The sequence below is a fragment of the Macaca fascicularis genome, chromosome 8, assembly GCF_037993035.2.
Source record: "Macaca fascicularis isolate 582-1 chromosome 8, T2T-MFA8v1.1".
NCBI classification, from domain to species: domain Eukaryota; kingdom Metazoa; phylum Chordata; class Mammalia; order Primates; family Cercopithecidae; genus Macaca; species Macaca fascicularis.
This window is the reverse complement of record NC_088382.1, coordinates 812,774-825,544: the sequence shown is the minus strand read 5'-3', so window position 1 is coordinate 825,544 and position 12,771 is coordinate 812,774. Positions and strand designations below refer to the sequence as shown.

Here is a 12,771-nt window from a genome sequence, read left to right as displayed (position 1 = left end):
AGCATCACCGCAGATTCCGAGACTCCAGGGATGCCTCATGGTCAGAACAAATATACAGACAAAAAAAAGGGGGGGAAGTGATGTATAAAAATCGGCAGAGAGGTACAGAACGGCTGCATTGGTTCCAGGTTGGCGTTTGCCTTATTGAAACAGTTTGAACACTCGGCAGTCTATGCGTGGTTGACGTATGGCCGCTGGGATTGGTCAAGACTTGGCCACTGTCACAGGCACAGACTCCTGAATTAGGTTTTCAGTCCTGTCTGCTATTAAGGTGGGTTACAGTTCGTCTACAAGGACTCAAATGTAGATGTCCTGGCATCCTTCGCCGGCCATATTTAGTTCGCGTTAGCACATTGCACTATTTGTTCATTTGCATCATCTGTAGATGGACATGGTGCTGCTTTTGCCTTTTGGCTGTTGAATAATGTTGCTCCGGACGTGGGTGTACAAGCACCTGCTGAGTGCCAGCTTTCAAGGTCGGGGTTTATGCCCAGAAGTGGAAATGCTGGATCATACAGTAATTAAATTTGGGTTTCGTTTTCTGAGGAACTTTCACACCGTCTTCCACAACAGCTGCACCGTTTTTCATTCCCAGCAGCAGCGCACGAGGGTGCTCGTACCTCCTCATCCTCCCCAGCACTTATTTCTGGTTTGTGACAGTATATGATAATCATCCCGATGGTTATGAAGCAGCACCTCGTGGTTTAGATTTGCATTTCCATGCTGATGAGTGGTGTCAGACGTCTTTTTGTGTGCCTGTTGACTTTTGTATATCTTCTTAGGAGAAATGTCCATTCCAGTCCCGTGCCCACTTTTGGGTTTTGTTTACCACAGCTTTTATAAACCAGTTCTACATCACATGAGCTGTGTGCCCCTGGTCTCTCCAAGTAGCTTACATTCTCTGAGCCCGAGGCATCTCCTAGGAATGAAGATGCCCTGTAAGCTCAACACCATTATTCACGCCTAAGACAACTAACACCAATTCCCCAGCTTTTGAGTGACCATAGGAATTATCACCAGAACACGACACTTTGGAAAGTGAATGAGTTGGGATTAATAATTATGCCGGAACAGCAGGTGTGAGCCAGAACCATCCCAGGCAGAACCATCGTGGTCACTTTATGTGATATCAACTCCACTCCGTTCCTGTTTGGATTTCCCCACTGTCCCCAGCACGTCTTTCCCACCAGCAGCCAACAACAGTCGGGCTCTGCATTTGGTTGCGGGCCTGTGTTGTCTCATTGATCTCTGTCCGCTGCTTCCCTAAAGGTGGTGACTGATGGGGCCAGGCCACAGTCTTGCTCTTGTGGAAAGGATTCTCCCTCCATCACGTAACCTTTCCTTCTGCCAGCTGCGTTTCCTGCCACCGGAAGTAAGGTCTGCAGGCGTCGGATTCAGAGGCATGTGGGTGCAGGGTGAGCTCAGGGAAGGCGTCGGTGGGTGGCATGGAGCACCAGGGCAATCCCTTGTCTGAAGAGGTGACTGCAGAGCCGTCACTGGTAAACCCATGCAGAGATGCCTCAGCGCCCGCAGACGCTCTGCCTCCAGGTCCCCGAGGCTGAGGCAACTGTCAACGGCCTTTTCCTAAATCAGTGCCTTCATCTGGGTTGCACAATAGTCGAACTAATTTTACCATTCCTGCCACATTTATTACCAAGCATTCTGTGAAAAAGGTATTTTCTCATCAAGAGGAGATGAAACAGTTTCTCTTAAGCAAGGAGGAACTGCTGAAGTCAATCCCTTTCCTCACTGATTTCCGAGTAAAGAGTTGACAATGATGTCGTAGTGGCCGCTGAAGGGAAGCGAGATGCCCTGCCCCTCCCACTGCATTTCAGCCTCTCTCCCCTCACTCTTCTCCCCCAACCCTGCCTGCCCCTCCCTCTCCATCTCAGCCTCTCTCTCCCCTTACTCCTCTCCCCCAACCCTGCCTGCCCCTCTCTCTCTGGCTCTCCTGTCCCCACCCCCAGCTCTCTGGCTCTCTCCCTAATCCCCCTTCCCACTTCGTGGACTCCCAGATTCTTCTTTGGCCAGGGAGCCCCTCTGGGCTGGCTCGTGCATCTTCTCCACCTGCCCCATTGCCAAGGGCACTTTCTTGCTCTGAAGGCCCCGAAGCCCCAGGCTCACCTGAAACTTTCCGTGCCCCAGAGCTGGGGTCAGCTGCTTCTCCAAGGAGCCCTGGGATGATATGTTTAAAGACAGATTTCAAAATTAGAATCAGTATTTTCAAAATCCCTTTCCCTCTTTTCCCACTCCCCCCCACCCCAGGGCCTCACAGCATCAGGCAGGTTTAGGAGATGAGGACCCTGTCAGCCCAGCGCCACTTCTCTTCCCAACCCTGGACTAACAACTTAAGCTGGACCAGACGTGAACTTAAGCCCAAAACAACTGACATTGACTTGCAGCATCTGATTCAACTTAACTGGAATGCGGTATCCCTGTTGGCCTGAATCTAGCCATGGCAAGTGTGTGCGATAAGCCAGGGACTGTGGTTCCCCAACAACGCATCTTCCTGAAACCACTGAACCCGTGCAAGACTGGAGCTCTACCGTGCACGAACGAGGGCTGTTCTGCGTGGCTTCGTTGATTAACATCTGTTGTCATTTGTAAACTGTTTACACACCGCCGTGGCGACAGGACCCCAGATCTATCTCCCAGTCACACTCTCCTGGGCTCTCCTGGGATTTCACGTGGACCTTTCACCACGAATCGGTGAAGCCTCCTGCGGTGGCCGCGGCCCCTCGCTCTCCTCTCGCTTTGCAAGGTCAGGTCTGGGCTCTGCAGGCCTCGGAGCCCACAGCAGAAGAGACCGTTTTACCAGCACGCGCTGCGGGGCGGCTGCACCTCCTCAGGGTCAGGGTGGCCTGAGCTTGCGTCCCGCGCCTCATGTGCTCCTCCTCTCCCGCCGTTCGGCTCGGCGCCGGCTCTGGAATCTGAGCGCGCTGGCACGGTTCCGTTGGCACGGTGCCTCCCTGGCCGGCTGCCTGGCTGCTTCCCTCTCCGTGCCTGGGGCCGGCCTCGGGGGCACCTGCAGTCACGGGGCAGCTGCTGCTGGGAGCTCAAGCCCATTTCATTCTCACTTTAGGAGGTGCCCATGTCCTGCCGAGGATGGTAACTGATGAAAAGTGAGTTGAGGCCACAAGGGCCGCCCTTTCAGTGGCATCCGTGAGTAAGGTGTCAGCCCCCAGGGCAGGAAAAGGAGAGCCCGCTCTGCCTGCATTCTCTCCTGAGGCTGTCACTAAAGCTGGAACAGGGAGGCCCGGCGCGGACAGGGCCGCGGAGCCAGACCCCGGGACACAGCGCGGACTCGGCCTGGCGGAGGCCGGCATCGTCCTCGGCAGCACTGAGGGGGAAGCAGCTCCCTCCCGCGCAGAGAGGAACGCGGGCTCCACGCCGAGCCGCACACTCAACACACGTTCAGCTCTGCGCACTCCCAGCATGGAGCGAGACCACAGCCTGCCAGCCTCGTTCTTCTGAACGTGCCCCAAAGCCAAGCACAGGACGTGCAGGTCACACGCAGCGAGGGAGGCCGCCCCGTGGCCAGGTCACTCAGCAGGGAGGCCGCCCCGTGACCAGGTCACTCAGCAGGGAGGCTGCCCCGTGGCCAGGTCACTCAGCAGGGAGGCCCCACGTGGCCCAGGTCACTCAGCAGGGAGGCCCCACGTGGCCCAGGTCACTCAGCAGGGAGGCCCCACGTGGCCCAGGTCACTCAGCACAGGGAGGCCCCAGGTGGCCGAGGTCACTCAGCAGGGAGGCCCCACGTGGCCCAGGTCACTCAGCAGGGAGGCCCCACGTGGCCCAGGTCACTCAGCAGGGAGGCCGACACGTGGCCCAGGTCACTCAGCAGGGAGGCCCCACGTGGCCAGGTCACTCAGCAGGGAGGCCGCCACATGGCCCAGGTCACTCAGCAGGGAGGCCGCCACGTGGCCCAGGTCACTCAGCAGGGAGGCCCCACATGCCCCAGGTCACTCGGCAGGGAGGCCCCACGTGGCCCAGGTCACTCAGCAGGGAGGCCGCCCCTGCCTGGCCTGGTCCTGGGGTGCTCAGGCCCCACTGCCCTGGGTGTCGGATGTTGCAGCTGCCACCTTCCCCCTGAGGCCCAGCACACGCTTCCCCAGGCCTAGTCCTGTCACGTCTCCTCCCAACCTGGGGCCACCGCTCCTCCCGGCCCTGACACCGATTCCTGGAAAGCTCATGCTGGCGCCCAGCTGTCAGCTCACCTGCTCTGATGGGCCGTCCGCCCTGTGCAGCTGCTCTGTCTTCCCGTGGATGGATAGCACCGGGACTCATGGTCACGCTGCTCAGCCAGGGGCCACAGAGCCTTGGAGCCCCGTCTTCCCGCTCCTGCCTCCGGGAGGGAGTGCTTCATGATCTGAGCCCACCTTCCTGCGGGAAGAGCTCAGAGCAGCCCGCGCTTGGCACCCCTTCCCCCCACCCTCGGGAGAGGTGCGGTCCTGACGTCTGACAAAGGTGACAGCAGGGCTCATCTCTCCCCTGTGGACCCTCCCCCCAGGGCCAGGGGCTCTGAGCATTTCCACGATGCACAGGATACACCCACCCTGGAATTCTCTGTGCTTGACCTTGAGGACGGCACAGAATAAAAGAAAGCCCTGCTCTTAGCCAAGAAGCCAGTTTACCACACTCCGAGCGTAAAACCCCTTTTGCAAACTCTATTCTTGTTGTTTTCAGGGTGAAATGCAAAGAAATAGGTATGTGTTATTTTAACTAAATACTTGGTTATTCTAAAGACAGCTCCACTGGCACAGATATGCCGTCTCTTGCTCTCCCTGGATGCTGGTAGATGCTGGTGGACAGGAGGAAAGCCTGGCCTCACTTTCCTGCCCCCCATGTCTAAATTCATCCAGGCAATAAAGTGCGTCTGTGTCTGTACAGGCAGTAACTCAGATCAGCCCTTCCACAGTGGCACACGGTTCCACAGAAAATCCTGTTATCAATCATAGCATCTGAATGTATTTGGGAAATCACCCTGCTGAGTGTAACATATTTGCACTAGTATGCAAATACCCTTGAACACACCCGTTGGAACAAATCCACTCAAAACTATGCAGAGATTATAGGCAGGAAAATGTCCTGGGTATAGATTTATGGGAAATGACAGAACTGCTCTCCATTTTTGCCTTCGGAAAATTAGATTCCCAGTATTATATATTTGAATCTACTATTATTATGCAATTGTTAAATTTCCTTTTTAATTTTCATCTCTGAAATGTGGCTTTTGCCCAGTCATCAAAATATAAAATAACTGTTTCAATCACTTGCAAAGGAGCTTTCTTTCCAGTATTTTCAAAATGCAAAACATGGAAGTATGATTTGTTGTTCTGCATTTAAGATGCACTTTGGCAGTGGTGGGGCCAGGCCGGTGGCCACAGGGCTGCCCCGTGTTCACACGGAGTTCACACGGAGTGCATGCTGGAGCGAAGCAGAGAACCGAACCAGCAGGTTCCTTCCTGGCTTCGTACTTGGGATTAAAAACCCCTTTTGTTCAGATGTCTGCTGTACTTTTTTTTTTGCTTTTGTTTTCCTCTGGTGACCTCGGCCACAGGCAGCTGTGTGATTTGTGTCCAGTTTGGGACATGACTGTGTGAGCCCCACAGGCCCCAGCACCTCCCCTACTGTGACCTGGAGTCAGCGTCCTTGCCATGGGCCTGACGTGTGGATGTGAGTGGTTTCCATTAAAGTGCACAGGACGATGGTGAGAGTCCATGCTGGGCTGCTGTCGTGATACCCGAGACGGGTTCATCTGTAAAGAAAAGAAATGTATTTCCCATAGTTCTGGGTGCTGGGAAGTCCACTGTGAAGGGGCTGACGTTCTGGGGAGGGGACGCATTCAGGCCACAGCAGCCTTCAGGTGAGCAGGGTTGTGCTTTTCGCTGTCTCTGGTCTCTTCACAGCCTGTTTCTAAGATGCACATATGTTTTGCTGTCTGTGCCCCTCACGGTGGATTCTAGCTGCTGTCTGACCTGCCGTCGTTTGCATCGGCCACACTGTACGTTTCCATCGCTGTGGCAGAAACTGATTGTCCCCATGTCCATTCCGCCCTCCTCCGTTCATTGAGGCGGTGAGTTTTAACTTGCAGGTGCGCACGGCATGTAACTGTTCTGGCCAGTGAGGTCCTCAGGGAAAGCAAAGGCTGCAACTTTCAGGCCAGGCCCTTATGAAAAATCTGTCTACCCATCTCCCATCCCTCCTCCCATCTACCCGTCTCCCATCCCTCCTCCCATGTACCCGTCTCCCATCCCTCCTCCCATCTACCCGTCTCCCATCCCTCCTCCCATCTACCCGTCTCCCATCCCTCCTCCCATCTACCCGTCTCCCATCCCTCCTCCCATCTACCCGTCTCCCATCCCTCCTCCCATCTACCCGTCTCCCATCCCTCCTCCCATCTACCCGTCTCCCATCCCTCCTCCCATCTACCCGTCTCCCATCCCTCCTCCCATCTACCCGTCTCCCATCCCTCCTCCCATCTACCCGTCTCCCATCCCTCCTCCCATCTACCCGTCTCCCATCCCTCCTCCCATCTACCCGTCTCCCATCCCTCCTCCCATCTACCCGTCTCCCATCCCTCCTCCCATCTACCCGTCTCCCATCCCTCCTCCCATCTACCCGTCTCCCATCCCTCCATCTACCCGTCTCCCATCCCTCCTCCCATGTCCCCGTCTCCCATCCCTCCTCCCATGTCCCCGTCTCCCATCCCTCCTCCCATCTACCCGTCTCCCATCCCTCCTCCCATCTACCCGTCTCCCATCCCTCCTCCCATCTACCCGTCTCCCATCCCTCCTCCCATCTACCCGTCTCCCATCCCTCCTCCCATCTACCCGTCTCCCATCCCTCCTCCCATCTACCCGTCTCCCATCCCTCCTCCCATCTACCCGTCTCCCATCCCTCCTCCCATCTACCCGTCTCCCATCCCTCCTCCCATCTACCCGTCTCCCATCCCTCCTCCCATCTACCCGTCTCCCATCCCTCCTCCCATCTACCCGTCTCCCATCCCTCCTCCCATCTACCCGTCTCCCATCCCTCCTCCCATCTACCCGTCTCCCATCCCTCCTCCCATCTACCCGTCTCCCATCCCTCCTCCCATCTACCCGTCTCCCATCCCTCCTCCCATCTACCCGTCTCCCATCCCTCCTCCCATCTACCCGTCTCCCATCCCTCCTCCCATCTACCCGTCTCCCATCCCTCCTCCCATCTACCCGTCTCCCATCCCTCCTCCCATCTACCCGTCTCCCATCCCTCCATCTACCCGTCTCCCATCCCTCCTCCCATGTCCCCGTCTCCCATCCCTCCTCCCATGTCCCCGTCTCCCATCCCTCCTCCCATCTACCCGTCTCCCATCCCTCCTCCCATCTACCCGTCTCCCATCCCTCCTCCCATCTACCCGTCTCCCATCCCTCCTCCCATCTACCCGTCTCCCATCCCTCCTCCCATCTACCCGTCTCCCATCCCTCCTCCCATCTACCCGTCTCCGATCCCTCCTCCCATCTACCCGTCTCCCATCCCTCCTCCCATCTACCCGTCTCCCATCCCTCCTCCCATCTACCCGTCTCCCATCCCTCCTCCCAGGAGCCGGAGTGCTGTGACGTGGCTGTAGGGAAGCAGCTTCAGCCTCAGGGAGAGACCGTCTGCCAGCAGTAGAGCAGGACTGAAAGACTCAGAGTCCAGCTGGCCCCGTGGGCAGGGCCCCGTCTCCCCTGAACCTGTTACCCCACAAATGCAGCTCCCCTGATGATGACACTCCCTGATAGCACAGAGAAGTCCTGGGAGCAGCCATAGGATGTCACCTTGGGAGACGGTGGGGAGCGTTTCTGGGGCTCATCCAGGAGAGGGGGCCGGCCTGACCCCATGGGGGCTGCCAGACAGCTTCCCGGGTCGCCTGGACCCATTCACCAAGGGTCCATTTGTTTGTACTTTCCCTCCTAGCAGACCCACTGTGCTATCTGCTGCCTTCCCAGTGTTACTCACTGTTTCCTTTTCAAATTGCAAGTCCTTTTAAAATAAAAATAATCATTTATTTTCAAATTGCAAGTCCTTTTTAAATTATCCTACACACAAATGTCTACCCTTGTGTAGGTCCAGTGCCAAGGTAAAATTCACTCAGACTCCTGACCCTTGTGTAAGTCCAGTGTCATATAATTCATTCAAACTCCTGCCAGACCCTCCTCTTTTCCTAATTCTGGATTTCATTAAGAACACAGACTCAGCATCCACGTGGTAATGTTCACGCGTTGTTAGTAACAGTTGTGGTTCAGAGACAACCAGTGGCATGACAGGACTCACTTCCTGAGAGGTAGGATCCCTCCCCCTTGTGATCCAGAAACGGTTACGATGACCCCACCTGTCTCTGAAAGAGGGCGTGTAACCGCCGCCAAGGGCACACCGAGGGCCTGAGCACGACTCCCACCGCCTGCATGGACAGGCTACCCCAATACGCTCAGCCTTGGCGTCCGCACCTGAACACTGGGATGACGCTGTCCCTCACGGGATTTTGAGAAGGATTAAATGAAGACCCTGTAGGAACCTGGAGTGCTCGGTAGGCCCTCGGCACAGATGAACTGACGTGAGTTGCGTTGCCACGTGACTTCTGGGATGAGCCTGTTTCCCAGCATGACCGGTGTGGGCGGCACACTTCTGCACCGCTGGGGCACCGGGTTCACTGGACACTCACCGGAGGCAGCAGCATGACCGGTGTGGGCGGCACACTTCTGCACCGCTGGGGCACCGGGTTCACTGGACACTCACCGGAGGCAGCAGCATGACCGGTGTGGGCGGCACACTTCTGCACCGCTGGGGCACCGGGTTCACTGGACACTCACCGGAGGCACCAGCATGACCAGTGTGGGCGGCACACTTCTGCACCGCTGGGGCACCGGGTTCACTGGACACTCACCGGAGGCACCAGCATGACCGGGTGTGGGCGGCACACTTCTGCACCGCTGGGGCACCGGGTTCACTGGACACTCACCGGAGGCACCAGCATGACCGGGTGTGGGCGGCACACTTCTGCACCGCTGGGGCACCGGGTTCACTGGACACTCACCGGAGGCAGCAGCATGACCGGTGTGGGCGGCACACTTCTGCACCGCTGGGGCACCGGGTTCACTGGACACTCACCGGAGGCAGCAGCATGACCGGTGTGGGCGGCACACTTCTGCACCGCTGGGGCACCGGGTTCACTGGACACTCACCGGAGGCACCAGCATGACCGGTGTGGGCGGCACACTTCTGCACCGCTGGGGCACCGGGTTCACTGGACACTCACCGGAGGCACCAGCATGACCGGTGTGGGCGGCACACTTCTGCACCGCTGGGGCACCGGGTTCACTGGACACTCACCGGAGGCAGCAGCATGACCGGTGTGGGCGGCACACTTCTGCACCGCTGGGGCACCGGGTTCACTGGACACTCACCAGAGGCACCAGCATGACCGGTGTGGGCGGCACACTTCTGCACCGCTGGGGCACCGGGTTCACTGGACACTCACCGGAGGCAGCAGCATGACCGGTGTGGGCGGCACACTTCTGCACCGCTGGGGCACCGGGTTCACTGGACACTCACCGGAGGCACCAGCATGACCGGTGTGGGCGGCACACTTCTGCACCGCTGGGGCACCGGGTTCACTGGACACTCACCGGAGGCAGCAGCGGGGAATCTGCAGAGGTCACGTGTCGCCTGCATTGTTCACAGCAGGCACCACCAGGCCCTCCTTTGCCGTCTTCTTCATGACAAGCAGGTGCAGGGGCAGGGGAAGGCGGGGCTGTGACGCGCCTCCCCGTGGACGCGGCCCTCAGTGAGAGTGGGCAGGAGAAGGCGGGGCTGTGACGCGCCTCCTCGTGGACGCGGCCCTCAGTGAGAGTGGGCAGGGGAAGGCGGGGCTGTGACGCGCCTCCCCGTGGACGCGGCCCTCAGTGAGAGTGGGCAGGGGAAGGCGGGGCTGTGACGCGCCTCCCCGTGGACGCGGCCCTCAGTGAGAGTGGGGCTGCGGCTTGCACGGCTCCCTCAGCATCCAGCCTCACAGAAAGGGCTCGGCCACGGAACCCAAGGACAGGCTGGTGCTGTTGGGACGTAGTTCATCTGCCTGGCACCTTCCATCAGTTCCCCCCGATGCCAGTTTTATTACTTGGGAATAAAATGCAGTTTCCAAAATGGATTTCTGTTCTGCATTTAATTAAACACCAGTTTAGGCAAATTTCCCAATTTTTGTGAGAGCTAAAGATTTTTCAAGGACTTAAATTGTTACTCTTGGTAGGATCATTTTTTTTTAATCTACAGAGAATCACCCTGAATACATATGGCTGCTGTAGGCAGGGAAAAATGTTCTTTTTCTCCTTTTAATTAGAGCTTTTGAATCGCTCTATCAGTTTTTCTCAAAGTCACTCTAGTTTGTGACACTGGGAAGCCGGTTTGATAAACATGGTCTCCTGCTTGAGTCTCATAACATTTGGTTCATGGAGACGTCATTAAACCTCTGCTGAGGAGCAAGCGAGTTTTGATCACTTTTGATGATGGCCGCCATCTTGCAAGGCCAATGCCAAACCTTCAGAGAAAGAATTACAACAGCTCCTGCTTTAAACAATCCGTGTTTCTCCACTGCACGTCATCCTGGAGTAACTGCGTGTTGGAGACAAACGAGAGCAGCCAGTGCCAAAAACATGCATCTCAGTGCATCTCACGGATGTGCAGACATGGCACTCAACGTGCAGAAATGCCTGATGACCCAATTAGCACCGGTTCCATTTCAGAACAGAAGGAGCCAGTGGGGGCCAGATGTGAAGTGGATAGCAGGGCTGGAGCTGCGGTGAAAGATACCAGGAGCTGAAAGTCCTAGAAATTCAGATTTCTGGGCTGGGCACCATGGCTCACGCCTGTAATCCCAGCACTTTGGGAGGCTGAGGTGGGAGGATTGCTTCCAGGAGTTTGAGACCAGCCTGGGCAGCAAAGCGAAATTACAGAAATTCAAATTCCCGCCAACTCCCAAGCCTCCACGGTCGCCTCCCTGACACCACGGTCAGCCATGCCCTGGACTGGGTCAGCGCTGGGGGAACGACGGCAGGATGGCTGCAGGTCTTTCACAGAATTCCTTCAGAAGAAAGAGGAGGGTTGGGGGGACAGCAAGGACAGCACGACTCTGCCGTCAGGTTCAAGAGATTTACCTTTTCAAGCACAGCTTCAGGCATGCACTGTTTTCTAAATAATCAAATCATCTTTTACATTAAAAATACCAGAATAAACCCTGCTTGTGTAATTTCAGGGGGACAGTTAGATTGAAAGTTTTTTTTTTTTAGTAAAAAAAAAATATTTTTATTACTACCACGTGAATTATTTTAGTTGACACTTTGTTCAAATTCTTTAAAAAATAGTAGGACGATAGCCATAGAGAACAATAAGTACCAGCTATATAATCCACTGACTGCTAAAGCCCCAGATTTGAGTTTTATATTTTTTAACTCTGAGATATCTAACGATATAAAAGTACTATATTACTATGTTAATTTTAGATATTTATTAGATCTACTATGTTAACTCTAGATATTCCTTAGATCAACCCCAGGTTTGCTCCTATTAAGAGAATATCAGAAAGCAAATTTTCAAAATAACCTCAGACTGTACTTTTTTACAATATCAGATTTTTAAAATTCTTCAGTATTATACCCCAAATTATTATCATTTTTAAAGTATATACTTAATGTGTTCTTCAAATTTAGATTGAAAGTTTTTTCAACAACAGGAAATCGTTTTGGGGCAAAGTCCACGAGGCCCATTTCCGGTGGGGATCTCCTTGCAGGTGCGTCCCGATGCAGGGACAGCGCATCTGTGTGGTCACAGCTCAGCTCAACGCAGACTCAGTGCCAGCCGAGGGGAAGGGGCCTTCCCTGCCAGGGGCCGCACCCGCCTCCCTCCCGGGGTGAATGAAGCTCAGTTCACGGCTCTGTGTGGAATTTGCCTCTGAAATCCCCTCACCCTGACTCAGGCCTTTGATAAACATTTCATTTTTCAGAAAGCAAAGAGGAGAGATTACAGCCGTGACCAGCCCGTGGGAGGAGGCGGATCTCAGTTCTTCTGGTCCTGGGCCCCGTGGCTCCCGCCTCCGAGACAGCGGACAGCGTGTTCGGGGCCCGGCCTCCCGCGAGCGTTCAGCACGTGTTGGGCTTCTGGGAAGTGGTTGCAGGGCTGAGCCCGAAACGCACGTGTGGGCGTTGCCGGTAAACCTTGCCCCACTCACCCCAGGTCCACTCGGGAGCCCCAAGACCTGCTGCGGGGAGAGAAGTGTTTGGACAGGTGAGCGACACATGTGTCATAGAACGGGTCAGGCTGGACGTTTTCCTCCTAAGACCAACACTGGGGCAGAGAGGCAGAGACGCAGCTGGGCCCTGAACGCCACTCATGCAGCGCCTGGAAGGCACTGGGGTCCCGTTAACCTGCTGCAGGTGATTCTCTGTGTCTGTGGCTGGAGGTTAGCCTTGTGTCACATTACGTTCTCATTAGAAACAAAATGAAAATGAAACACTTAAAGCATCTACCAGAACAGAATTCGGCCTGGAAAGCGTGGCCTTAGCTGACAAGTGAGTTGTGCTGTTTGATTATCATGAGTAAGCTCCTCTTTCATAGTAACATCTCATTAAAGAATCTTCCTTGACTTTGACAATTTTTCTGGGTCACAAGCAAGAAAACACCACCTGTGGGCCCCAGCGAGAGACTGAAATTTACAGACGACGGCCACAGCACATGGGAAGGAGGAAGGAGCCGCCCTCCGCA

General features: G+C 55.5%; 1 long non-coding RNA gene across 1 annotated transcript; it reads left to right on the top strand.

Moving 5' to 3' along the window:
- The first annotated feature begins 5,949 nt into the window (after positions 1 to 5,949).
- LOC141407542 (uncharacterized) lies at positions 5,950 to 8,037 on the top strand. The gene is made up of 2 exons (XR_012416991.1): positions 5,950 to 6,076; positions 7,582 to 8,037. It is a non-coding gene; the product is annotated as an uncharacterized lncRNA (long non-coding RNA).
- Positions 8,038 to 12,771: the final 4,734 nt, after the last annotated feature.